At 44.4% G+C, this 23,149-nt stretch overlaps 1 protein-coding gene, 1 long non-coding RNA gene and 4 other non-coding genes across 9 annotated transcripts in view; 1 reads left to right on the top strand and 5 right to left on the bottom strand.

Annotated features, from left to right (window-relative positions):
• Positions 1 to 832: 832 nt before the first annotated feature.
• On the bottom strand, positions 833 to 17,538 carry LOC130284778 (uncharacterized). Its single transcript, XR_008847140.1, has 3 exons — positions 17,456 to 17,538; positions 1,334 to 1,413; positions 833 to 1,077 (listed from the first exon to the last, which is right to left on the bottom strand). It is a non-coding gene; the product is annotated as an uncharacterized LOC130284778 (long non-coding RNA).
• TRNAG-CCC (transfer RNA glycine (anticodon CCC)) lies at positions 5,859 to 5,929 on the bottom strand. Its single transcript has one exon. It is a non-coding gene; the product is annotated as a tRNA-Gly (tRNA).
• Positions 6,032 to 23,149, top strand: part of ABCB9 (ATP binding cassette subfamily B member 9) — a 112,146-nt gene continuing 95,028 nt past the window's right edge. For 2 of the 4 annotated variants that reach the window (XM_056535484.1, XM_056535517.1), the window contains exon 1: positions 6,032 to 6,102. The gene's annotated coding sequence lies outside the window, so the exon portion shown is untranslated. Of the gene's footprint in view, positions 6,103 to 8,062; positions 8,103 to 12,874; positions 12,885 to 23,149 lie in introns of those variants that run through there. The other 2 variants (XM_056535506.1, XM_056535492.1) reach the window with 2 other exon arrangements.
• On the bottom strand, positions 12,641 to 12,711 carry TRNAG-CCC (transfer RNA glycine (anticodon CCC)). Its single transcript has one exon. It is a non-coding gene; the product is annotated as a tRNA-Gly (tRNA).
• On the bottom strand, positions 20,683 to 20,753 carry TRNAG-CCC (transfer RNA glycine (anticodon CCC)). The gene has a single exon. It is a non-coding gene; the product is annotated as a tRNA-Gly (tRNA).
• On the bottom strand, positions 22,312 to 22,382 carry TRNAG-CCC (transfer RNA glycine (anticodon CCC)). The gene has a single exon. It is a non-coding gene; the product is annotated as a tRNA-Gly (tRNA).

Genomic DNA, 23,149 nt, shown 5'->3' with positions numbered 1-23,149 from the left:
CTGCGTAAATGTAAAGAAAAAAACTGTCCAAAATTGATTCCTTCTGATCACATCACATCTTGGAAAAATGAAATCAAAAGTGATCAAAAATTCACATATGTGCAAAAATGAAACCAATAAAAACTAGAGATCACGGCTCAAAAATGTGGCCTCATACAGCCCCGGACATGGAAAAATTAGAAAGTTATGGGGGTCAGAATAGAGGGATTTTAAACATATTGGGGGAGATTTATCAAAACCTGTGCAGAGGAAAAGTTGCCCATAGCAACCAATAAGATTGCTTCTTTCATTTTGCAAAGGCCTTATTAAAAATGAAAGAAGCAATCTGATTGGTTGCTGTGGGCAACTTTTCCTCTGCACAGGTTTTGATAAACCTCTCCAACCTCTTTTTTTATTACACTTTTAATTTAGCTCACTAGTCTGAATTCCTCTCAAAGGGAGGGGGCGTGGCCTCACTGTGCATGTCTCCGCCCCCTTCCCCAGTATGCTGTCTGCTCACATCTCCCTTAACATTAGCAAAACTACAACTCCCAGCTTGTCCTCACTGACAGTAGCAGGACACAAGCTGAAAATGGGAGGATTTTTCCTCTAGCTGTGAGTCCTGCGCTCACAGCTGTCAATCAAGGAAGTGTGTCCATGACATAGGTGATGATGCATGGACACAGCAGGACTAGTATGTGTCCAAACAGGCAGGGGGGGGGGAGCAGTTGTTTGGCTTTTTCAGTATGAAATACTGAAAATTTTCTAATGAAAGCAATTGTAAAACCTATGGGTTGTGCATGCTTTACAACATATCAAAAGTTTTTGTATCTGACAGTGCCCATTTAAAGAAGTGACATTACCAGGGTGGTGAAATAAATTAACATGTTGACATAGATAATGTTGCTATCTATTCACAATTTATCAGCATATATCATTCATAAAGCAATATTCCCACACTTTCAGGTAGTTATGAGAGTCTATTGGGAAAAATAGCATTGGGTATAAAAGATCAGGAACATTAGAGCAGTGGCTCCTAAGTCCTCCACGAGTCAGCTAAGGGTTATGCAGCGAATGTTTTATTGTTAGTGTCCCCACCTGTAATAAAGAACAAAGACAAGTCACATCGTTTTACTTTAGGGTGTATCTTTTTGTTGAGTCTGGCAACAAAACCTGTTATGATGCCGAAATGAGCCGACCAGAGTCACTATCTGACTCCGGTCGGCTCATTCACAGGAATGTAATGCCGCACTGGTCTGTATCGCTAAAGCGTAGTGTGAATGTAGCCTTAGGTCTTTTTCACATCGCAACTTTTTTCTCTATTCTATGTTTATACATATTTTTTTTTACTTACATTGTAATTATCTACCTCACTGTAATACTATGTTGCCAGCAGGAGTACATTCTCATAGGCATATGCTTTTCTATGTCTTTCTGGAAAAGAAAGAATGAAAATAAATTTTTTAGAGAGGATTTAAAATAAAATAAACTTTCAAGTCATTCCCAACCACCACTATATTACAGATGTTAGCACACATTGTAACTATGCCTGGGCCCTCATGCCTCATGAGAAGACTTGTTATAGATTTTGTGCTGGGCCCAAGAGCCTCAGGTGGCCACAGGTTGGCAAACACTGATTATGGCATACAATCTGGCAGTATGCCAGTTTTAGCAAAAGTGCTCCATTTTGAAATCTACACACATATATACACAGTGTCCATTTTAGGACACCGTCAGTCATCAGACGTAACTTCATCCTCCGTCAGGGGAAACAGCGTCCCGCCTCCTCCCTCACACCAATCACCGTCCTCCTTCAGCCACAACTCCATCCTCCCTCATCGGAAACTCTGTCGTCCAAAACGCCGTCGCGCCTCACGATTCTCCCTCAGACGCAACTTCCTGCTGCATAGCAAAGCCGACACTGCACAGCATTGTAAGGCAGAGTCTAAACTGTAAAAATTGCATGTGTGTACTACAGACACTACATGTGCTACAGAGTCTGTATAGCAGAGCCGACATTGAATAGCGTGTATAGCAGAACCCGTATTACAGAAAGCCGCCACTGACTCTGCTCTGCTACACGGCAGGAAAGTTTTTCGTCTGAGGGATGACGGAGTTTTGGATGAGAGACTTTAGGATGAAAAAGGAGGGAGGAGGGAGTTGAGGCTGACGCCTGACGGTGATTGGCCAGAGGGAGGAGGCGGGACGCCGTTTCACCTTACAGAGGACGGAGTTACATCTGACGACTGACGATGTCCTAAAATGGACACCGTGTTTATATACATATATATATATATATATATATATATTTATATTAACCTGTTAAGGACCAAGGACGTACCGGTACGTCCTGAGTCTATTCCCTTTCTATAATGCCGGGCTACAGCGCGGCACCGCGTCATAGCGGGTCGGGCCGGGACGCGTGGCTAAAAGCGCGCAGCACTGATCGCGGTGCCGCGCGCTATTAATCCTTTAGACGCAAAATCGCGGCATCCCGAACAGCTTACAAGACAGCTGGAGGATCCCTACCTGCCTCCATGCTGTCCTATCTCCGAATGACTGCTCAGTGCCTGAAATCCATGCATGAGCAGTCATGTGGCAGAATCATTGATCAATGGTTTCCTATGAGAAACCAGTGAACAATGTAAAAGATCAGTGTTTGCAGTGTTATAGCCCCCTATGGGAGCTATAACACTGCAAAAAAAGTGAAAAAAAAAAAGTGAATAAAGATCATTTAACCCCTTCCCTAATAAAAGTTTGAATCACCCCCCTTTTCCCATTTAAAAAAAAAAGTGTAAATAAAAATAAACATATGTGGTATCGCCATGTGTGGAAATGTCAGAATTATAAAAATATATAGTTAATTAAACTGCACGGTCAATGGCGTACGTGCAAAAAAAATTCAACAGTGTATTTTTGGTCACTTTTTATATCATGAAAAAATGAATAAAAAGCAATCAGTAAGTCAGATCAATACAAAAATGGTACCAATAAAAACTTCAGATCACGGCGCAAAAAATTATCCCTCATACCACCCCATACGCGGAAAAATAAAAAAGTTATAGGGGTCAGAAGATGACAATTTTAAACGTATACATTTTCCTGCATGTAGTTATGATTTTTTTCAGAAGTACGACAAAATCAAACCTATATAAGTAGGGGATCATTTTAATTGTATGGACCTACAGAATAAAGAGAAGATGTCATTTTTACCAAAAAATTTACGGCATAGAAACAGAAGCCCCCAAAAGTTACAAAATAACGTTTAAAAAAAAAAAATTTGGTCTCACAATGATTTTTTTTTCCCATTTCGCCGTAGATTTTTGGGTAAAATGACTGACGTCATTACAAAGTAGAATTGGTGGCGCAAAAAATAAGCCATCATATGGATTTTTAAGTGCAAAATTTAAAGAATTATGTTTTTTTAGGTAAGGAGGAAAAAATGAAAGTGCAAAGACGGAAAAACCCCGGGTCCTTAAGGGGATATAAAATCTGCAGCATGTGTCCATGTGAGAAGCAGTTCAGCCCCTACATTAAATTACCTATCTGTATATAACACGGCATGTATCTTTGTAAAAGCTATTTAGATAAAAGGTAATATATAAAATATAGCTGCGCTAGCCGGGACTCGAACCTGGGTCGCAAGAATGGGAATTTTGCATGATACCCCTACACTACTAGCGCTCATAGTGCTCAAATAAAAAGAGTACACTTGCCCTTTAATGAACTGTGAACCTGATGCCCAGACTAAACAACAGAGAGTGCCTCAATTCGCCTGTATGTGGGCGTGGCGGTGATGTCAATCCAGGTCCTATGCATCATTATTTTCACTTTTATGTCCCCCTCAAACCTCCTTCATCCACTTCTGCCCTAACACCCCCCCCAAGACCCCTGAATCATTCTTACTTTCACTTTTATACCCCCAGACCCCTTTATCCCATTCTGCCCTAACACTCCCCCACCCCCCAAGACTCCTCAATCATTCTTATTTTCCCTTTTCTGCCCCCCCCAGACCCCTTTTGCCCTAACAACCCCCCCCGACCCCTGCATCATTATTTTAAATTTTCTGCCCCCCCTTCCCCAGACCCCTTTATCACCTTCTAACCCTAACGCCAGCCCCCCCCCCCAAGACCCCTGCAACAGTCGCATTTTCACTTTTAACCCACAGACCGATTTATTTCATTCTGCCCTAACACCATCACCCCCCAACCCCAAGACCCCTGTATCCTTACTTACTTTCACTTTTATGGCGCCGGGCGCAGATGGCTGGCCCCGCGGACGGCCCGTTCCTGATGCTTCTCACGTCCTGCTTTGCTCCGCTGCTCTGGCCTTTTCTAGTCAGGTCTGGCCAGAGCAGATGATGCAGGCAGCGCTAATCGTGCAGCCTGCATCATAGGAGAAGCGCTGGCCAGGCAGGGAGCAGAGTGTTCCCTCGCTCCGGTGGCGCTCAGCTATTAATTTGTATCGGAATCTATAAGACACCGATACATATGAATGCCAGAACAGCGGCTGCCCCCTCTGCCCGCTTTCCTGGACCGGCCGGAGGTCCGGATGACTGGCGGCCACAGTCTGTATAGCAGAGCCGACATTGAATAGCGTGTACAGCAGAACCCGTATAACAGAAAGCCGACACTGACTCGGCTCTACTACACGGTAGGAAAGTTTTTCTCATTGCGAGTCGGGCCGGGACCCGTGGCTTAAAGCGCGCAGCACTGATCGTGGTGCCGCGCGCTATTAACCCTTTACACGCGGCGTTCAAAGTTCAACGCCGCGTCTAAAGTGAAAGTAAAACAATGCCGGTTAGTTCAGGGAGCTGTTCGGGATCGCAGCGGCATCCCGAACAGCTTAGAAGACAGCCGGAGGATCCCTACCTGAAATCCAGGCATGAGCAGTCATGCGGCAGAATCATCAATCACTGGTTTCCTATGAGAAACCAGTGATCAATGTGAAAGATCAGTGTGTGCAGTGTTATGGGTCCCTATGGGACCTATAACACTGCAAAAAAAAAAGTGAAAAAAAAAAGTGAATAAAGATCATTTAACCCCTCCCCTATTAAAAGTTTGAATCACCCCCTTTTTCCCATTTAAAAAAAAAAGAGTGTAAATAAAAATAAACATATGTCAGAATTATAAAAATATATCATTAATTAAACTGCTCGGTCAATGACGTACGCGTAAAAAAATTCCAAAGTCCAAACAGTGTATTTTTGGTCACTTTTTATATCATGAAAAAATGAATAAAAAGCGATCAATAAGTCCTATCAATGCAAAAATGGTACCGCTAAAATCTTCAGATCACGGCGCAAAAAATTATCCCTCATACCGCCCCATACACAGAAAAATAAAAAAGTTATAGGGGTCAGAAGATGACAATTTTAAACGTATTAATTTTCCTGCATGTAGTTATGATTTTTTCCAGAAGTACGACAAAATCAAACCTATATAAGTAGGGTATCATTTTAACCGTATGGACCTACAGAATAAAGATAAGGTTTCATTTTTAACAAAGAATGTACTATGTAGAAACAGAAGCCCCCAAAAGCTACAAAATTATGTTTTTTTTTTAAATTTTGTCTCACAATGATTTTTTTTCCGTTTCACCGTAGATTTTTGGGTAAAATGACTGACGTCATTACAAAGTAGAATTGGTGGCGCAAAAAATAAGCCATCATATGGATTTTTAGGTGCAAAATTTAAAGAGTTATTATTTTTTAAAGGTAAGTAGGAAAAAATGAAAATTTCCTTAAGGGGATATAAAATCTGCAGCATGTGTCCATGTGAGAAGCAGTTCAGCCCCTACATTAAATTACCTATCTGTATATAACACGGCATGTATCTTTGTAAAAGCTATTTAGATAAAGGTAATATATAAAATATAGTTGCGCTAGCCGGGACTCGAACCCGGGTCGCAAGAATGGGAATCTTGCATGATACCCCTACACTACTAGCGCTCATAGCGAAATAGCACACTTGCCCTTTAATGAACTGTGAACCCGATGCCCAGACTAAACAATGGAGAGTGCCTCAATTGGCCTGTATGTGGGCGTGGCGTAGTGACGTCAATCCAGGTCCCTGCAGCAGCCTGAGCAGGTTCAGCCGGGTGAGCGGCGGCTGCGGGAAAGAGGTGAGTGGCGCTGTCCTGTCTGTGCCGTCACGTGACCTTGCCTCTGCACTCGCTATTAGCGCCTCTCACCTCAGTAGCGGGCGGCGCTGTCTTCACCTCTATCTTTTGCTGCTTGCGCGGCTGATGACGACGTGACAGCTCAGAGGAGCGAACCTCACATGTACCTCAAAGTCATTGTAACTGCATCGTCTGCCGGGCACATAAACGGCAACACTGCGCAAACCAATAAGAATAACTACTTGTGAGTGAAAAGGCAGAGGGGATGGAAGTAGCAGTATAACAATTGGTTGTTAGGACTTTAGCTCCATTGGCATTTTCTGCGTGGAAAGTAGCACAGTGTTTTCCAACCAGTGTGTCTTCAGCTGTTGCAAAACTACAACTCCCAGCATGCCCGGACAGCCTTCGGCTGTCCGGGCATGCTGGGTGTTGTAGTTTTGCAACAGCTGGAGGCCCACTGGTTGGGAAGCACTGCTGTAGAATGTGATCAGGGTTTCGGAAAATTCATTCATATATATGGGATGCAGATTTTGGCTTTAACCCCTTAAAGATCACAGGTTTTCTCATTTTTACACTTTCATTTTTTCCTCACCTTCTAAAAATCAGCACTTTCCATTTTCCACCTACAGACCCATATGAAGGGCTTGGTTTTTGCGCCACCAATTTAAGGGTGCATGTAGTGCTGGGCGGTATACCGATATGAACCGGATACCGTTTTTGTTTTCTCCCACGGTATGGATTTTTGCCCATACCGCTATACTGGTCGCCTCCCCCACCCTCCGATTGAATTATAAAACCCAGCGCGGCGCCCTCACTTGTCCCGGTGTGCTTCTCTGGCCCGATTCCGAGAGCAGAATCGGGCCACAGAAGCTAATCCATTTACTGTGTCCCCCCCCGCTGCGCCTATCTGCCAGTGTCCCCGCGTGCACGATCAATCCCCACCGCTAGCGGGATCCATGTGCCCACTAGCGGTGTCACAAGAATGCCTCCCGCGAACGCTACCATCACCGCTAGCGGGGTCCCTGTGCCCACTAGCGGTGTCCAATGTGCCCCCCGCGAGCGCGACCATCACTGCTAGCGGGGTTCCTGTGCCCACTAGCGGTGTCAAATGTGCCCCCCGCGAGCACTACCATCACCGCTAGCGGGGTCTCTGTGCCCACTAGCGGTGTCACAAGGATGTCCCCGTCCTTGTCAGCTGTCAGGGTATAGGAACAGATTTAAAAGCCTCGCGCGTGGCTAACGTGGTACTGCGCAGGCGCAGAACTACGCAAATAGCGTAGGGCTAACGTAGGCAGTGCTAGGAGCCTAGCGTTAACCCTACGCTGTTTGCGTAGTAGTGCGTGCAAGGCTTTTATATCTGTTCCTGTACCCTGACAGGGACAGGGAACAAAGCTGCGCTCGGCATCCTTGTGACACCGCTAGTGGGCACAGGGACCCCGTTAGCAGTGATGGTAGTGCTCGCGGGGGGCACATTTGACACTGCTAGTGGGCACAGGGACCCCGCTAGCGGTGATGGTAGCGCTTGCGCTCGCAGGGGGGCACATTAGACAGCGCTAGTGGGCACAGGAACTCCAGAACATAAAAATTGTCGCCCATACTGCCGGCAGTAAAAAAATAAATATGTACATACCTTCCTCCGCTCCCCCGGGGCCTCCGGTAACCGGCTCCGGCCTCCGCCGTGATCCTCTTCCTGGTTGCCGGTGGTCGGAGAGTCATACTGCGCTCAGCCAATCACCGGCCGCTGTGAAGTCCTGGCTCGGTTGGCGATAGGCTGAGTGGCAGTGTGATGTTTTCGGCCCCGGCAGCAGGTGCCGATGTAGTGAAGGATTTTGTGTCCTGAAGCATTTTCACACTGCCGCTCAGCCTATCGCCGGCCGAGTCTGACTTTGCTGCGGCCGGTGATTGGCTGAGTGCAGTATGACTCGCCGACCACCGGCAACCAGGAAGAGGATCGTGGCGGAGACCGAAGCCGGTTACCGGAGGCCCCAGGGGAGCGGAAGAAGGTATGTACATCTTTATTTTTTTACTGCATGCAGTATGGGCGACAATTTTTATATTCCGGAGTTCTCCTTTAACATTGTAAACTGTATGTCAAACGCATCATCCGGTTTAGTCCGTTTTGTGTCTTAGGGTGGGTTCACAGCACGATTTTGCTATTTGGTTCCTGTATCAGGTCTTTGATAAAAAAAACGGATTCCTCAAAACCTGACTAAACTGTATCAAAACGTGTGTACAAATTTTTATCTTACAGTACAGTATGTACAGTTGAAAACCGTATACGATTTGAAAAATGATGTCCGGTTGCATCCGTTTTTTAAATTAAAAAAACGCATGCGTTTTGAACTTTTCACTCCATTATAAATAAAGTTTCACTTGTTTGATTGAAATTCCAAGAAAAAAAAAATGTGGAAAGTCAAAAACCGTATGGTGAAAACTGGATGAAACCGTACGCACATACGGTTCTGTACGGTTCCCATTGACTCCCATGTTAAAAAAAACACGTATAACAGTTTTAAATGGTATACGTTTTTTTTTTTTTTTTTTTACATGGGAGTCAATGGGAAACATACAGAACTGTATGTGTGTACGGTTCCATCAGGTTTTCACCATATGGTTTTTGACTTTGCACAGTTTTTTTTCTTGGAATTTCAATCAAACAAGTGAAACTTAAATCAAAATGGAGTGAAAAGTTAAAAACGTATACTTTTTTTCTTAAAAAACGGATGCAACGGACATCATTTTTAAAACCGTATGCGGTTTTCAACCATATATGGGTTAAAATTTGTACACACGTTTTGATACAGTTTAGTCTGGTTTTGAGGAATCTGTTTTTCATCAAAAACCTGATATGGGAACTGTATTACAAACACGTGGTGTGCATGCACCCTTACTTTGTAATACCATCAATCAATTCACCACAAAATCTACGGTGAAACCAGGAAAAAAAATTTGTCGGGCAAAAAAAAATAAAAAAGCCATTTTGTAATTTGGGGGGCTTCCAATTCTACGCAGTGCACTTTTCGGTAAAAATGACACCTTATTCTGTAGGTCCATATGGTCGCAAGTATACCCAATTTATATAGGTTTTATTTTATTTTACTGCACCTGTGACACTGTGATCTGAAGTTTTTATCGGTACCATTTTTGTTTTGATGGGACTTTTTGATCACTTTTTATAATTTTTTTTTAGGGTTAACAAAGTGCCCAAAAATGCGCAATTTTGGATTTTTTTTACGTATGCGCCATTGACCGGGAGATTTAATTAACATTATATTCAGACATAGTTCGGACATTTATGCACACGGCGATACCACATATGTTTATTTTTATTATGGAAAATTATGAAAAAATTATTTTTTATATGGAATTTTGGAAAAGGGGGGGGTGATTTTAACCTTTAATATGGAAGAGGTTAATTCACATTTATTAACTTTTTTCTTTTTTTTTACACTTTTTTTTCGTCCCCATAGGGGATTATTACATGCAAACTTCTGATTGCATACACTGATCAATGCTATGCCATAGCATAGAATTGATCAGTATTATCGGCGCTCTGCTGCTGGAGCAGCAGATCACCGATCGGATGGCGAGGAGGCAGGTAGGGACCCTCCCCCGTCCTCTCAGCTGTTCGGGAAGCGGTGATTCCACCGCCGCAGCCCCAAACAGCCTGACCGAGCTGCCGGGAACGGTTTACTTTCACTATAGACGCAGCAATCAACTTTGATTGCCGCGTCTAAGGGGTTAATGTGGGGCATCACCACGATCGGTGATGTCTGCCATTAGACATGGGTCCCAGCCGTTGATGGTCATACAGGTATTCCCTTGGTCCCCAAGAGGTTAAATCTAACATGTAAATGGGGCTTTAATGGCTGCAGCAGTTTTATCCTGAAAAATCCCACAGCTATTAGGCTAGGTTCAGCTGTCTGCCGCCGGGATGCCAACATATACAGTGGCGGACAGCAGCAGACGCCATTCATTTCAATTGAGTCCAATAAAAACAGTGTTTACAGGGGTTGTCAGGGATTAGAAAAATAATGCTTCTTTCTTGCAAAAACAGCACTACTCTTGTCGACAGGTCGTGTCTGGTATTGTAGCTTGGCTTTGTTAAAGTGAATGGGAGTGGTGCTGTTTTTTGCAAAAAGAAAGCCTAGTTAACAGCAGAAAGCAGCCTGAGCAGTGCCACTTGATGTCTCCTTTCGGGTCACAACTGAATGGCACACACTGCTGTCTGCCACAGTATATAAGGGCATCCCGTTTTTGGTGTGATGTCGAAGGATACCTGCGATGGACAGCTGAAATGCAGTGCGAACTTGTGAAATGATGGCATATTACTAGGCCGGTGTTTACCAACCATATGTAGCAAAACTACAACTCCCAGCATCCCTGGACATCCAAACAGCTGGAGGCACCTTGGTTGGGAAACACTGTGCTAGACAATGCCATCACTTTATGAATGATAAGGCTAGGTTCACACTACGGAATCTCCGGGCAGAAAATTTCCGCCCGGAGATTCCGAGTGTGGCCAGCACTGACTGAATCAGTCGGCGCTAGGACCACGCGGACACTGCTGTCTCCCATAGACTGCAATGTGTTCTGCGAGTATTTCCGCCTGAAGAATGAGCAACGCCATTCTTCAGGTGGAAATTTCCAAGCAGGTTTTCGGTTCACAAATTCTGCTTCAAAAATTCCGAAGTGTGAATTTGTGAACGGAAACCCGTTCACTATACTATATATTTTAGTAAGCAGAATTTCTGCCTGCAATTTCAAAGCGGAATTGCAGGCGGAAATTCAGTAGTGTGAACCTAGTGTCTGACCTCTGGGTCCACCACTGATCTAAAAATGAAGGGCAGCATTATACTGGTGCATGCAGAGCAATCCGGCAAAACTATTAAATACTTTGGTATGTCCAAAATATGTTACAAAAATATGAATTTTTTTTAATAATATATCACTCAGTACCTAATCCTGACCATGTACATGTAATTTTTATGAGTCTAGCACCTTTATTAATTTTTTTTTATTACACTTTTAATTTAGCTCACTAGTCTGAATTCCTCTCTATGGGAGGGGCGTGGCCTCACTGTGCAGGTCTCCGCCCCCTCCCTCGATATGCTGTCTGCTCACATCTCCCCTAGCATTAGCAAAACTACAACTCCCAGCTTGTCCTCACTGACAGTAGCTGGACACAAGCTGACAGTGGGAGGATTTTTCCTCTAGCTGTCAATCAAGAAAGTGTGTCCATGACATACCCTGTTTCCCCGAAAATACACCCTACCCCGAAAATAAGCCCTAGCTGGATTATCGGGGTGGTCTGCAATATAAGCCCTACCCCGAAAATAAGACCTAGGGCCAGGGGTACTCAACTGGCGGACCGCGGCTGCCAGTAATGCAATGCGGACCACCCAACCCCCCCGCCCCCACCTGTGGCTGGTCCCTTGGCAAGTTAAATGAGCCGGGGCAGGGACGCTGTCGCTTTAAAACGTCTGCGCGTATGCATGCCCGATGTCCCGCTGCCGAGAGCTGCAGCTTCAGTTGCGGACGCTATGATGGTGGGGAAGTGCTGGTTTATTATGGCAGAGGGGTGGGGGGCACTGTAGGAGTGTGGAGGACGACGGGGGAAGGGGAGGATGGGGGGCTGTAGCAGTGTGGAGGATGGGGGGGCTGCATGAGTGTGTAGGATGGGGGGCTGCGGGAGTGTGGAGGATGGGGGCTGCGGGAGTGTGGAGGATGGGGGGGCTGTATAGCAGTGTGGAGGATGGGGGCTGTGGGAGGATGGGGGGCTGTGGCAGTGTGGAAGATATGGGGTGGGGGGGGTGCGGCATCCTCTACACTGCTATAGCCCCCGATCCTCATTGAATAGCGTGTACAGCAGAACCCGTATAACAGAAAGCCGACACTGACTCTGCTCTGCTCCAAGGCAGGAAAGTTTTTCGTCTGAGGGATGACGGAGTTTCGGATGAGAGACTTTAGGATGGCAAAGGAGGGAGTTGCGCCTGACGATGATTGGCCAGAGGGAGGAGGAGGGATGCCGTTTCACCTGATGGAGGACGGAGTGACGACTGACGATGTCCTAAAATGGACACCGTATATATATATATATATATATATATATATATATACACAACGCAAGGTAGGCAGCACAACCTCAAATATGCAGCTGTAAACAGGGGTACAGACGATGACTGTGGTCCCAGTCGCAGACCGTGTCCATCGATAAGTACTCCAAAGAAGTCGCAGCAAACCATCTTTATCAAGCATCATGCTTGATAAAGATGGTGTGATACCATCGAAACGTTGCATAACATGGGCCAATAAAGCTAATTTATTTTGCACCATATGCTACCTGGGTGTGCTGTGACTTCTTTGGAGTACTTATATATATAAAATCTGCAGCATGTGTCCATGTGAGTAGCAGTTCAGCCCCTACAATAAATTACCTATCTGTATATAACATGGCATGTATCTTTGTAAAAGCTATTTAGATAAAGGCAATATATAAAATATAACTGCGCTAGCCGGAAGGCAATATATAAAATATAACTGCGCTAGCCGGGACTCAAACCCGGGTCGCAAGAATGGGAATCTTGCATGATACCCCTACACTACTAGCGCCTGTGGTGAAAAGTGTACTTGCCCTTTAATGAACTGTGAAACTCGATGCTCAGACTAAACAATGGAGAGTGCCTCAATTGGCCTGTATGTGGGCGTGGCGTAGCGACGTCAATCCAGGTCCCTGCAGCAGCCTGAGCAGGTCCAGCCAGGTGAGCGACGGCTGCGGGAAAGAGGTGAGTGGTGCTGTCCTGTCAGCGCCATCACGTGACCGTGCCTCTCACCTCAGTAGCGGGCGGCGCTGTCTTCACTTCTATCTTTTGCTGCTTGCGCGGCTGATGATGACGTGACCGCTCATGGGGAGCGAACCTCACATGTACCTCTAAGTCATTGTAACTGCATCGTCTGCCCTGTGCTGCTTCACCCACAGTCCTCACTGCTACTACTGCCGGGCATATTAACGGCAACACTGTAAGCTGTGTAATCTGCGCAAACCAATAAGAATAGCTACTAGTGCAAACGTAGAGGGGATGGAAGTAGCAGTATAACAATTGGTTGTTAGGACTTTAGCTCCATTGGCATTTTCTGCGTGGAAAGTAGCACAGTGTTTTCCAACAGTTTGTCTTCAGCTGTTGCAAAACTACAACTCCCAGCATGCCCGGACAACCTTCGGCTGTCCGGGCATGCTGGGTGTTGTAGTTTTGCAGCAGCTGGAGGCCCACTGGTAGGGAAGCACTGCTTTAGAATGTGAACAGGGTTACGGAAAATTCATTCACATATATGGGATGCAAATTTTGGCTTTAACCCCTTAAAGACCATGAGTTTTTTCATTTTTACACTTTCATTTTTTTCCTCCTCACCTTCCAAAATCATAACACTTTCCATTTTCCACCTACAGACCCATATGAAGGGCTTGTTTTTTGTGCCACCAATTGTACTTTGTAATACCATCAATCAATTCACCACAAAATCTATGGCAAAACCAGAAAAAAATATTTGTGGGGCAAAAAAAAAAAAAAAAACATTTTGTAATTTTGGGGGCTTCCAATTCTAAGCAGTGCACTTGTCGGTAAAAATGACACTTTATCTTTATTCTGTAGGTCCATATGGTCGCAAGGATGCCCAATTTATACAGGTTTTATTTTATTTTACTACTTTAAAAAAATTATAACTACATGCAGCAAAACTATGTTTAAAATTGTCTTCTTCTTACCCCTATAACTTTTTTATTTTTCTAGGTTATACAAAGTGACCAAAAATACGCAATTTTGGACTTTGTTTTTTTTTTTTACGTATACGCAATTGACCATGAGATTTAATTAACGTTATATTCGGACATAGTTCGGACATTTTTGCACGCGGTGATACCACATATGTTTTTATTATGTTTACATATTTTTTATATGGAATTTTGGAAAAGGGGGGGGGGATTTTAACTTTTAATATGGAAGAGGTTAATTCACATTTATTAACTTTTTTCTTTTTTTAACTTAAAAAAAAATTTTTTTGGGCCCCATAGGGGACTATTACATGCAATTTTCTGATTGCATACACTGATCAATGCTATGCCATAGCATGGCATTGATCAGTATTATCGGCGCTCTGCTGCTCCAGCCTGCTGAGCAGGCATGGAGCAGCAGATCACCGATCGGACGGCGAGGAGGCAGGTAGGGACCCTCCCCCGTCTTCTCAGCTATTCGGGATGCGGTGATTCCGCCGCAGCCCCAAACAGCCTGACCGAGATGCCGGGAACGGTTTACTTCCACTATGGACGCAGCAATCAACTTTGATTGCCGCGTCTAAGGGGTTAATGTGGGACATCACCACGATCGGTGATGTCTGCCATTAGACACGGGTCCCAGCCGTTGATGGTCATTGGGACCACCCCGCTATGACGCGGGGTCAGCCCGTGACCACGCGTCATAGAAGGGGAGCAGGACCAGGGGTACAGGTATGCCCTTGGTCCCCAAGAGGTTAAATCTAACATGTAAATGGGGCTTTAATGGCTACAGCAGTTTTATCCTGAAAAATCCCACAGCTATTAGGCTAGGTTCAGCTGTCTGCCGCCGGGATGCCAACATATACAGTGGCGGACAGCAGCAGACGCCATTCATTTCAATTGAGTCCAATAAAAACAGTGTTTACAGGGGTTGTCAGGGATTAGAAAAATAATGCTTCTTTCTTGCAAAAACAGCACTACTCTTGTCGACAGGTCGTGTCTGGTATTGTAGCTTGGCTTTGTTAAAGTGAATGGGAGTGGTGCTGTTTTTTGCAAAAAGAAAGCCTAGTTAACAGCAGAAAGCAGCCTGAGCAGTGCCACTTGATGTCTCCTTTCGGGTCACAACTGAATGGCACACACTGCTGTCTGCCACAGTATATAAGGGCATCCTGTTTTTGGTGTGATGCCGAAGGATACCTGCGATGGACAGCTGAAATGCAGTGCGAACTTGTGAAATGATGGCATATTGCTAGGCTGGTGTTTCCCAACCATATGTAGCAAAACTACAACTCCCAACATCCCTGGACATCCAAACAGCTGGAGGCACCTTGGTTGGGAAACACTGTGCTAGACAATGCCATCACTTTATGAATGATAAGGCTAGGTTCACACTACGGAATCTCCGGGCAGAAAATTTCCGCCCGGAGATTCCGAGTGTGGCCAGCACTGACTGAATCAGTCGGCGCTAGGACTGCACGGACACTGCTGTCTCCCATAGACTGCAATGTGTTCTGTGAGTATTTCCGCCTGAAGAATGAGCAACGCCATTCTTCAGGCGGAAATTTCCAAGCAGGTTTTCGGTTCACAAATTCTGCTTCAAAAATTCCGAAGTGTGAATTTGTGAACGGAAACCCGTTCACTATACTATATATTTTAGTAAGCAGAATTTCTGCCTGCAATTTCAAAGCGGAATTGCAGGCGGAAATTCAGTAGTGTGAACCTAGCCTAAGTGTCTGACCTCTGGGTCCACCACTGATCTAAAAATGAAGGGCAGCATTATACTGGTGCAAGCAGAGCAATCCGGTAAGACTATTAATTACTTTGGTATGTCCAAAATATGTTACGTAAATATGTAAATTTTTTATAATATATCACTCAGTACCTAGTCCTGACCATGTACATCTAATTTTTATGAGTCTAGCACCTTTATTTGTTTTTTTTATTACACTTTTAATTTAGCTCACTAGTTTGAATTCCTCTCAAAGGGAGGGGGTGTGGCCTCACTGTGCATGTCTCCGCCCCCCTCCCTCAGTCTGCTGTCTGCTCACATCTCCCCTAGCATTAGCAAAACTACAACTCCCAGCTTGTCCTCACTGACAGTAGCTGGACACAAGCTGACAATGGGAGGATTTTTCCTCTAGCTGTCAATCAAGAAAGTACGTCCATGACATAGGTGATGGTGCATGGACACAGTAGGACCACTATGTGTCCAAACAGGCAGGGGGGGCAGTTGTTTGGCTTTTTCAGTATGAAATGCTGAAAATTTTCTAATGAAAGCAATTGTAAAACCTATTGGTTGTGCATGCTTTACAACATATCAAAAGTTTTTGTATCTGACAGTGCCCATTTAAAGAAGTGACATTATCAAGGTGGTGAAATAAATTAACATGTTGACATAGATAATGTTGCTATCTATCCACAATTAATCAGCATATATCATTCATATAGCACTATTCCCACACTTTCAGGTAGTTATGAGAGTCTATTGGGAAAAATAGCATTGGGTATAAAAGATCAGGAACATTAGAGCAGTGGCTCCTAAGTCCTCCACGAGTCAGCTAAGGGTTATGCAGCGAATGTTTTATTGTTAGTGTCCCCACCGGTAATAAAAAACAAAGACAAGCCACATCAGCAGCGCTGCAAATTAAAAACAGCCCCAATGATTCCCTTAGTGAGTTAACCATAGTCACGGAAATGCACTGCTTAATATAAGTGTCCCCTCAGTTTTGCTGATCAACTCATGCTGAGAGGGATTTCCGAAAAACAAAACCTGCTGTGTGCAGACAGCCGGTGAACTGGTTTCATATTTCACCACCCTGATGACATCACTTCTTTCATTAAGTGACAGAAACGCGTTGGAGGTATTAATGAATAGGGTGTTATGGTTGCTTGTGCTCCTGATAATTAAAAAAAAGTGATATTTTGGGCATTTATCCATACAATTTATATCAGTATACCGATCAGTATACCGACAGTGAGGACTGTGAATTTATGGAACGGTCTACCTCAGGAACTGGTCACAGCAGGAACAATTAACAGCTTTAAAGCAGGGTTAGATACATTCCTGGAACAAAATAACATTAATGCTTATGCAGAATTATAAAACTACATCCCTTTCCCTTATCCCCTTACATCCTTCCCTTCAATCCCCTGGTTGGACTTGATGGACGTATGTCTTTTTTCAACCATACTAACTATGTAACTATGTAACTATGATCTAATATTTGGATTATGGCTATGATAATAGCACATTGTAATTGATCTATTTTGAAATAGCATATCATTTTTATATTGTGGTAATACACATTAATTCACTGATTTTTGAACGGTAGTTTTATTACAGACCAATAAAGGTTATATTTTAGAGCGCACCTTCCTGTTTAACTTTAGGGTGCATCTTTTTGTTGAGTCCGGCAAAAAACCTGTTACGATGCTAAAATGACCCAAACAGAGTCACTATCTGACTCCGGTCGGCTCATTCACAGGAATGTAATGCCGCACTGGTCTGTATCGCTAAAGCGTAGTGTGAATGTAGCCTTAGGTCTTTTTTCTCTATTCTATGTTTATACATATTTGTTTTTTACTTACATTGTAATCATCTACCTCACTGTAATAATATGTTGCCAGCAGGAGTACATTCTCATAGGCATATGCTTTTCTACGTCTTTCTGGAAAAGAAAGAATGAAAATTACATTTTTAGAGGATTTAAAATAAAATAAAATAAACTTTCAAGTCATTCCCAACCACCACTATATTACAGATGTTAGCACACAGTGTAACTATGCCTGGGCCCTCATGCCTCATGAGAAGACTAGTTATAGATTTTGTGCTGGGCCCAAGAGCCTCAAGTTATGCTCCTGGTTGGTGCCCAAGATGGTTGTTTCAGAATGAATGCCCTCTGCTTCTGCCCTTTCAATTTTTGAAAAATAGATGTCGGATGGGACTGTGATTTGTTTATGTGCCCCCTTATGATCCCACAAAGCACTAGGTTTTTTCTATGTACGAGGATAGATTGATTATTTAACCCCTTAAGGACGCAGGACGTAAATGTACGTCCTGGTGAGGTGGTACTTAACGCACCAGGACGTACATTTACGTCCTAAGCATAACCGCGGGCATCGGAGCGATGCCCGTGTCATGCGCGGCTGATCCCGGCTGCTGATCTCAGCCAGGGACCCGCCGGCAATGGCCGACGCCCGCGATCTCGCGGGCGTCCGCCATTAACCCCTCAGGTGCCGGGATCAATACAGATCCCGGCATCTGCGGCAGTTCGCGATTAAAATGAACGATCGGATCGCCCGCAGCGCTGCTGCGGGGATCCAATCATTCATAACGCCGCACGGAGGTCCCCTCTCCTTCCTCCGTGCGGCTCCCGGCGTCTCCTGCTCTGGTCTGTGATCGAGCAGACCAGAGCAGGAGATGACCGATAATACTGATCTGTTCTATGTCCTATACATAGAACAGATCAGTATTAGCAATCATGGTATTGCTATGAATAGTCCCCTATGGGGACTATTCAAGTGTAAAAAAAAATGTAAAAGTAAAAGTAAAAAAAAAGTGAAAAATCCCCTCCCCCAATAAAAAAGTAAAACGTCCGTTTTTTTCCTATTTTACCCCCAAAAAGCGTAAAAAACATTTTTTATAGACATATTTGGTATCGCCGCGTGCGTAAATGTCCGAACTATTAAAATAAAATGTTAATGATCCCGTACGGTGAACGGCGTGAACGAAAAAAAATTAAAAAAGTCCAAAATTCCTACTTTTTTAATACATTTTATTAAAAAAAAATATATAAAAAATGTATTAAAAGTTTTTTATATGCAAATGTGGTATCAAAAAAAAGTACAGATCATGGCGCAAAAAATGAGCCCCCATACCGCCGCTTATACGGAAAAATAAAAAAGTTATAGGTCATCAAAATAAAGGGATTATAAACGTACTAATTTGGTTAAAAAGTTTGTGATTTTTTTTAAGCGCAACAATAATATAAAAGTATATAATAATGGGTATCATTTTAATCGTATTGACCCTCAGAATAAAGAACACATGTCATTTTTACCAGAAATTGTACGGCGTGAAAACAAAACCTTCCAAAATTAGCAAAATTGCGTTTTTCGTTTTAATTTCCCCACAAAAATAGTGTTTTTTGGTTGCGCCATACATTTTATGATATAATGAGTGATGTCATTACAAAGGACAACTGGTCGCGCAAAAAAACAAGCCCTCATACTATGTTATGATTTTTAGAAGGCGAGGAGGAAAAAATAAAAACGTAAAAATTTAATTGTCTGAGTCCTTAAGGCCAAAATGGGCTGAGTCCTTAAGGGGTTAAAAAGAAATTTTAATTTTCTGTCAACCACCCACTCAGTAGCCCTAGAAAAAGCTTATTTCATCTGCTCCTGTAAACATGTTCTCTGACAAAAGCTGTACTACTATAATATCAAGTGTTCCCCAACTTATGGCTCTCCAGCTACAACTCCCAACATGCCCAGACAGCCTTTGGCCCATTGCCAATCTGGGGTGTGCTTTGTCACCCACAGTCTGGGGGCATGATGGGAATTGTAGTTTCGCAACAGCTGGGTGGCCACAGGTTGGCAAACACTGAATTGCATTATGGCATACAATCTGGCAGTATGCCAGTTTTAGCAAAAGTGCTCCATTTTAAAATCTACATATATATATATATATATATATATATATATATATATATACAGTGTCCATTAGACGTAACTCCCTCCTCCGTCAGGTGAAACAGCGTCCCGCCTCCTCCCTCTGACCATACGCCGTCAGTCGTCAGCCGCAACTTTGTTCTCCATCAGGTGAAATGGTGTCCCGCCTCCTCCCTCACACCAATCACCGTCCTCCTTCAGCCACAACTCCATCCTCCCTCATCCGAAACTCTGTCGTCCAAAACGCCGTCATGCCTCACGATTCTCCCTCAGACGCAACTTCCTGCCGCATAGCAGAGCCGACACTGCACAGCACTGTATAGCAGAGTCGAAACTGTGAAACCTGCCCGAGTGTACTACAGACACTACATGTGCTACAGAGTCTGTATAGCAGAGCCGACATTGAATAGCGTGTACAGCAGAACCCGTATAACAGAAAGCCGACACTGACTCCGCTATGCTACACGGCAGGAAAGTTTTTCGTCTGAGGGATGACGGAGTTTCGGATGAGAGACTATAGGATGACAAAGGAGGGAGGAGGGAGTTGTCGCTCACTCCTGGCGGTGATTGGCCAGATCGAGGAGGCGGGACGCTGTTTCACCTGACGGACGACTGACGATGTCCTAAAATGGACACCATATATATATATATATATATATATATATATATATATATATATACATATACAAACGCAAAGTAGGCAGCACAACCTCAGATATGCAGCTGTAAACAGGGATGCAGGCGATGACTGTGGTCCCAGTCGCAGACCGTGTCCATCGATAAGTACTCCAAAGAAGTCGCAGCACACCCAGGTAGCATATGGTGCAAAATAAGTGAGCTTTATTGGCCCATGTTATGCAACGTTTCGATGGTATCACACCATCTTTATCAAGCATGATGCTTGATAAAGATGGTGTGATACCATCGAAACGTTGCATAACATGGGCCAATAAAGCTCATTTATTTTGCACCATATGCTACCTGGGTGTGCTGCAACTTCTTTGGAGTACTTATATATATAAAATCTGCAGCATGTGTCCATGTGAGTAGCAGTTCAGCCCCTACATTAAATTACCTATCTGTATATAACACGGCATGTATCTTTGTAAAAGCTATTTAGATAAAGGTAATATATAAAATACAGCTGCGCTAGCCGGGACTCGAACCCGGGTCGCAAGAATGGGAATCTTGCATGATACCCCTACACTACTAGCGCCTGTGGTGAAAAGTGTGCTTGCCCTTTAATGAACTGTGAAACATGATGCTCAGACTAAACAATGGAGAGTGCCTCAATTGGCCTGTATGTGGGCGTGGCGTAGTGACGTCAATCCAGGTCCCTGCAGCAGCCTGATCAGTTTCAGCCGGTTGAGCGGCGGCTGCAGGAAAGAGGTGAGTGGCGCTGTCCTGTCAGCGCCGTCACGTGACCGTGCCTCTGCACTCGCCATTAGCGCCTCTCACCTCAGTAGCGGGCGGCGCTGTCTTCACCTCTATCTTTTGCTGCTTGCGCGGCTGATGACGACGTGACAGCTCAGGGGAGCGAACCTCACATGTACCTCTAAGTCATTGTAACTGCATCGTCTGCCGGGCACATAAACGGCAACACTGCGCAAACCAGTGTTTGTATATATATATATATATATATATATATATATATATATATATATATATACAGTGTCCATTAGACGTAACTCCCTCCTCCGTCAGGTGAAACAGCGTCCCGCCTCCTCCCTTTGACCATACGCCGTCAGTTGTCAGCCGCAACTCTGTTCTCCATCAGGTGAAATGGTGTCCCGCCTCCTCCCTCACACCAATCACCGCCCTCCTTCAGCCACAACTCCATCCTCCCTCATCCGAAACTCTGTCGTCCAAAACGCCGTCATGCCTCACGATTCTCCCTCAGACGCAACTTCCTGCCGCATAGCAGAGCCGACACTGCACAGCACTGTATAGCAGAGTCGAAACTGTGAAACCTGCCCGAGTGTACTACAGACACTACATGTGCTACAGAGTCTGTATAGCAGAGCCGACATTGAATAGCGTGTACAGCAGAACCCGTATAACAGAAAGCCGACACTGACTCCGCTATGCTACACGGCAGGAAAGTTTTTCGTCTGAGGGATGACGGAGTTTCGGATGAGAGACTATAGGATGACAAAGGAGGGAGGAGGGAGTTGTGGCTCACTCCTGACGGTGATTGGCCAGATCGAGGAGGCGGGACGCTGTTTCACCTGACGGACGACTGACGATGTCCTAAAATGGACACCATATATATATATATATATATATATATATATATCTATATATATATATATATACAAACGCAAGGTAGGCAGCACAACCTCAGATATGCAGCTGTAAACAGGGATGCAGGCGATGACTGTGGTCCCAGTCGCAGACCGTGTCCATCGATAAGTACTCCAAAGAAGTCGCAGCACACCCAGGTAGCATATGGTGCAAAATAAGTGAGCTTTATTGGCCCATGTTATGCAATGTTTCGATGGTATCACACCATCTTTATCAAGCATGATGCTTGATAAAGATGGTGTGATACCATCGAAACGTTGCATAACATGGGCCAATAAAGCTCATTTATTTTGCACCATATGCTACCTGGGTGTGCTGCAACTTCTTTGGAGTACTTATATATATAAAATCTGCAGCATGTGTCCATGTGAGTAGCAGTTCAGCCCCTACATTAAATTACCTATCTGTATATAACACGGCATGTATCTTTGTAAAAGCTATTTAGATAAAGGTAATATATAAAATACAGCTGCGCTAGCCGGGACTCGAACCCGGGTCGCAAGAATGGGAATCTTGCATGATACCCCTACACTACTAGCGCCTGTGGTGAAAAGTGTGCTTGCCCTTTAATGAACTGTGAAACATGATGCTCAGACTAAACAATGGAGAGTGCCTCAATTGGCCTGTATGTGGGCGTGGCGTAGTGACGTCAATCCAGGTCCCTGCAGCAGCCTGATCAGTTTCAGCCGGGTGAGCGGCGGCTGCAGGAAAGAGGTGAGTGGCGCTGTCCTGTCAGCGCCGTCACGTGACCGTGCCTCTGCACTCGCCATTAGCGCCTCTCACCTCAGTAGCGGGCGGCGCTGTCTTCACCTCTATCTTTTGCTGCTTGCGCGGCTGATGACGACGTGACAGCTCAGGGGAGCGAACCTCACATGTACCTCTAAGTCATTGTAACTGCATCGTCTGCCGGGCACATAAACGGCAACATTGCGCAAACCAATAAGAATAACTACTAGTGAGTGAAAAGGCAGAGGGGATGGAAGTAGCAGTATAACAATTGGTTGTTAGGACTTTAGCTTCATTGGCATTTTCTGCGTGGAAAGTAGCACAGTGTTTTCCAACAGTGTGTTTTCGGCTGTCCAGGCATGCTGGGTGTTGTAGTTTTGCAGCAGCTGGAGGCCCACTGGTTGGGAAGCACTGCTGTAGAATGTGAACAGGGTTACGGAAAATTCATTCACATATATGGCATATAGATTTTGGCTTTAACCCCTTAAAGACCATGGGTTTTCTCATTTTTACACTTTCATTTTTTACTCCACACCCTCTAAAAATCATAGCACTTTCCATTTTCCACCTACAGACCCATAT

Source organism: Hyla sarda, chromosome 1, assembly GCF_029499605.1.
Source record: "Hyla sarda isolate aHylSar1 chromosome 1, aHylSar1.hap1, whole genome shotgun sequence".
Lineage (NCBI taxonomy): Eukaryota > Metazoa > Chordata > Amphibia > Anura > Hylidae > Hyla > Hyla sarda.
The sequence above is the reverse complement of the archived record's forward strand: the minus strand, read 5'-3'. Positions and strand labels throughout refer to the sequence as shown.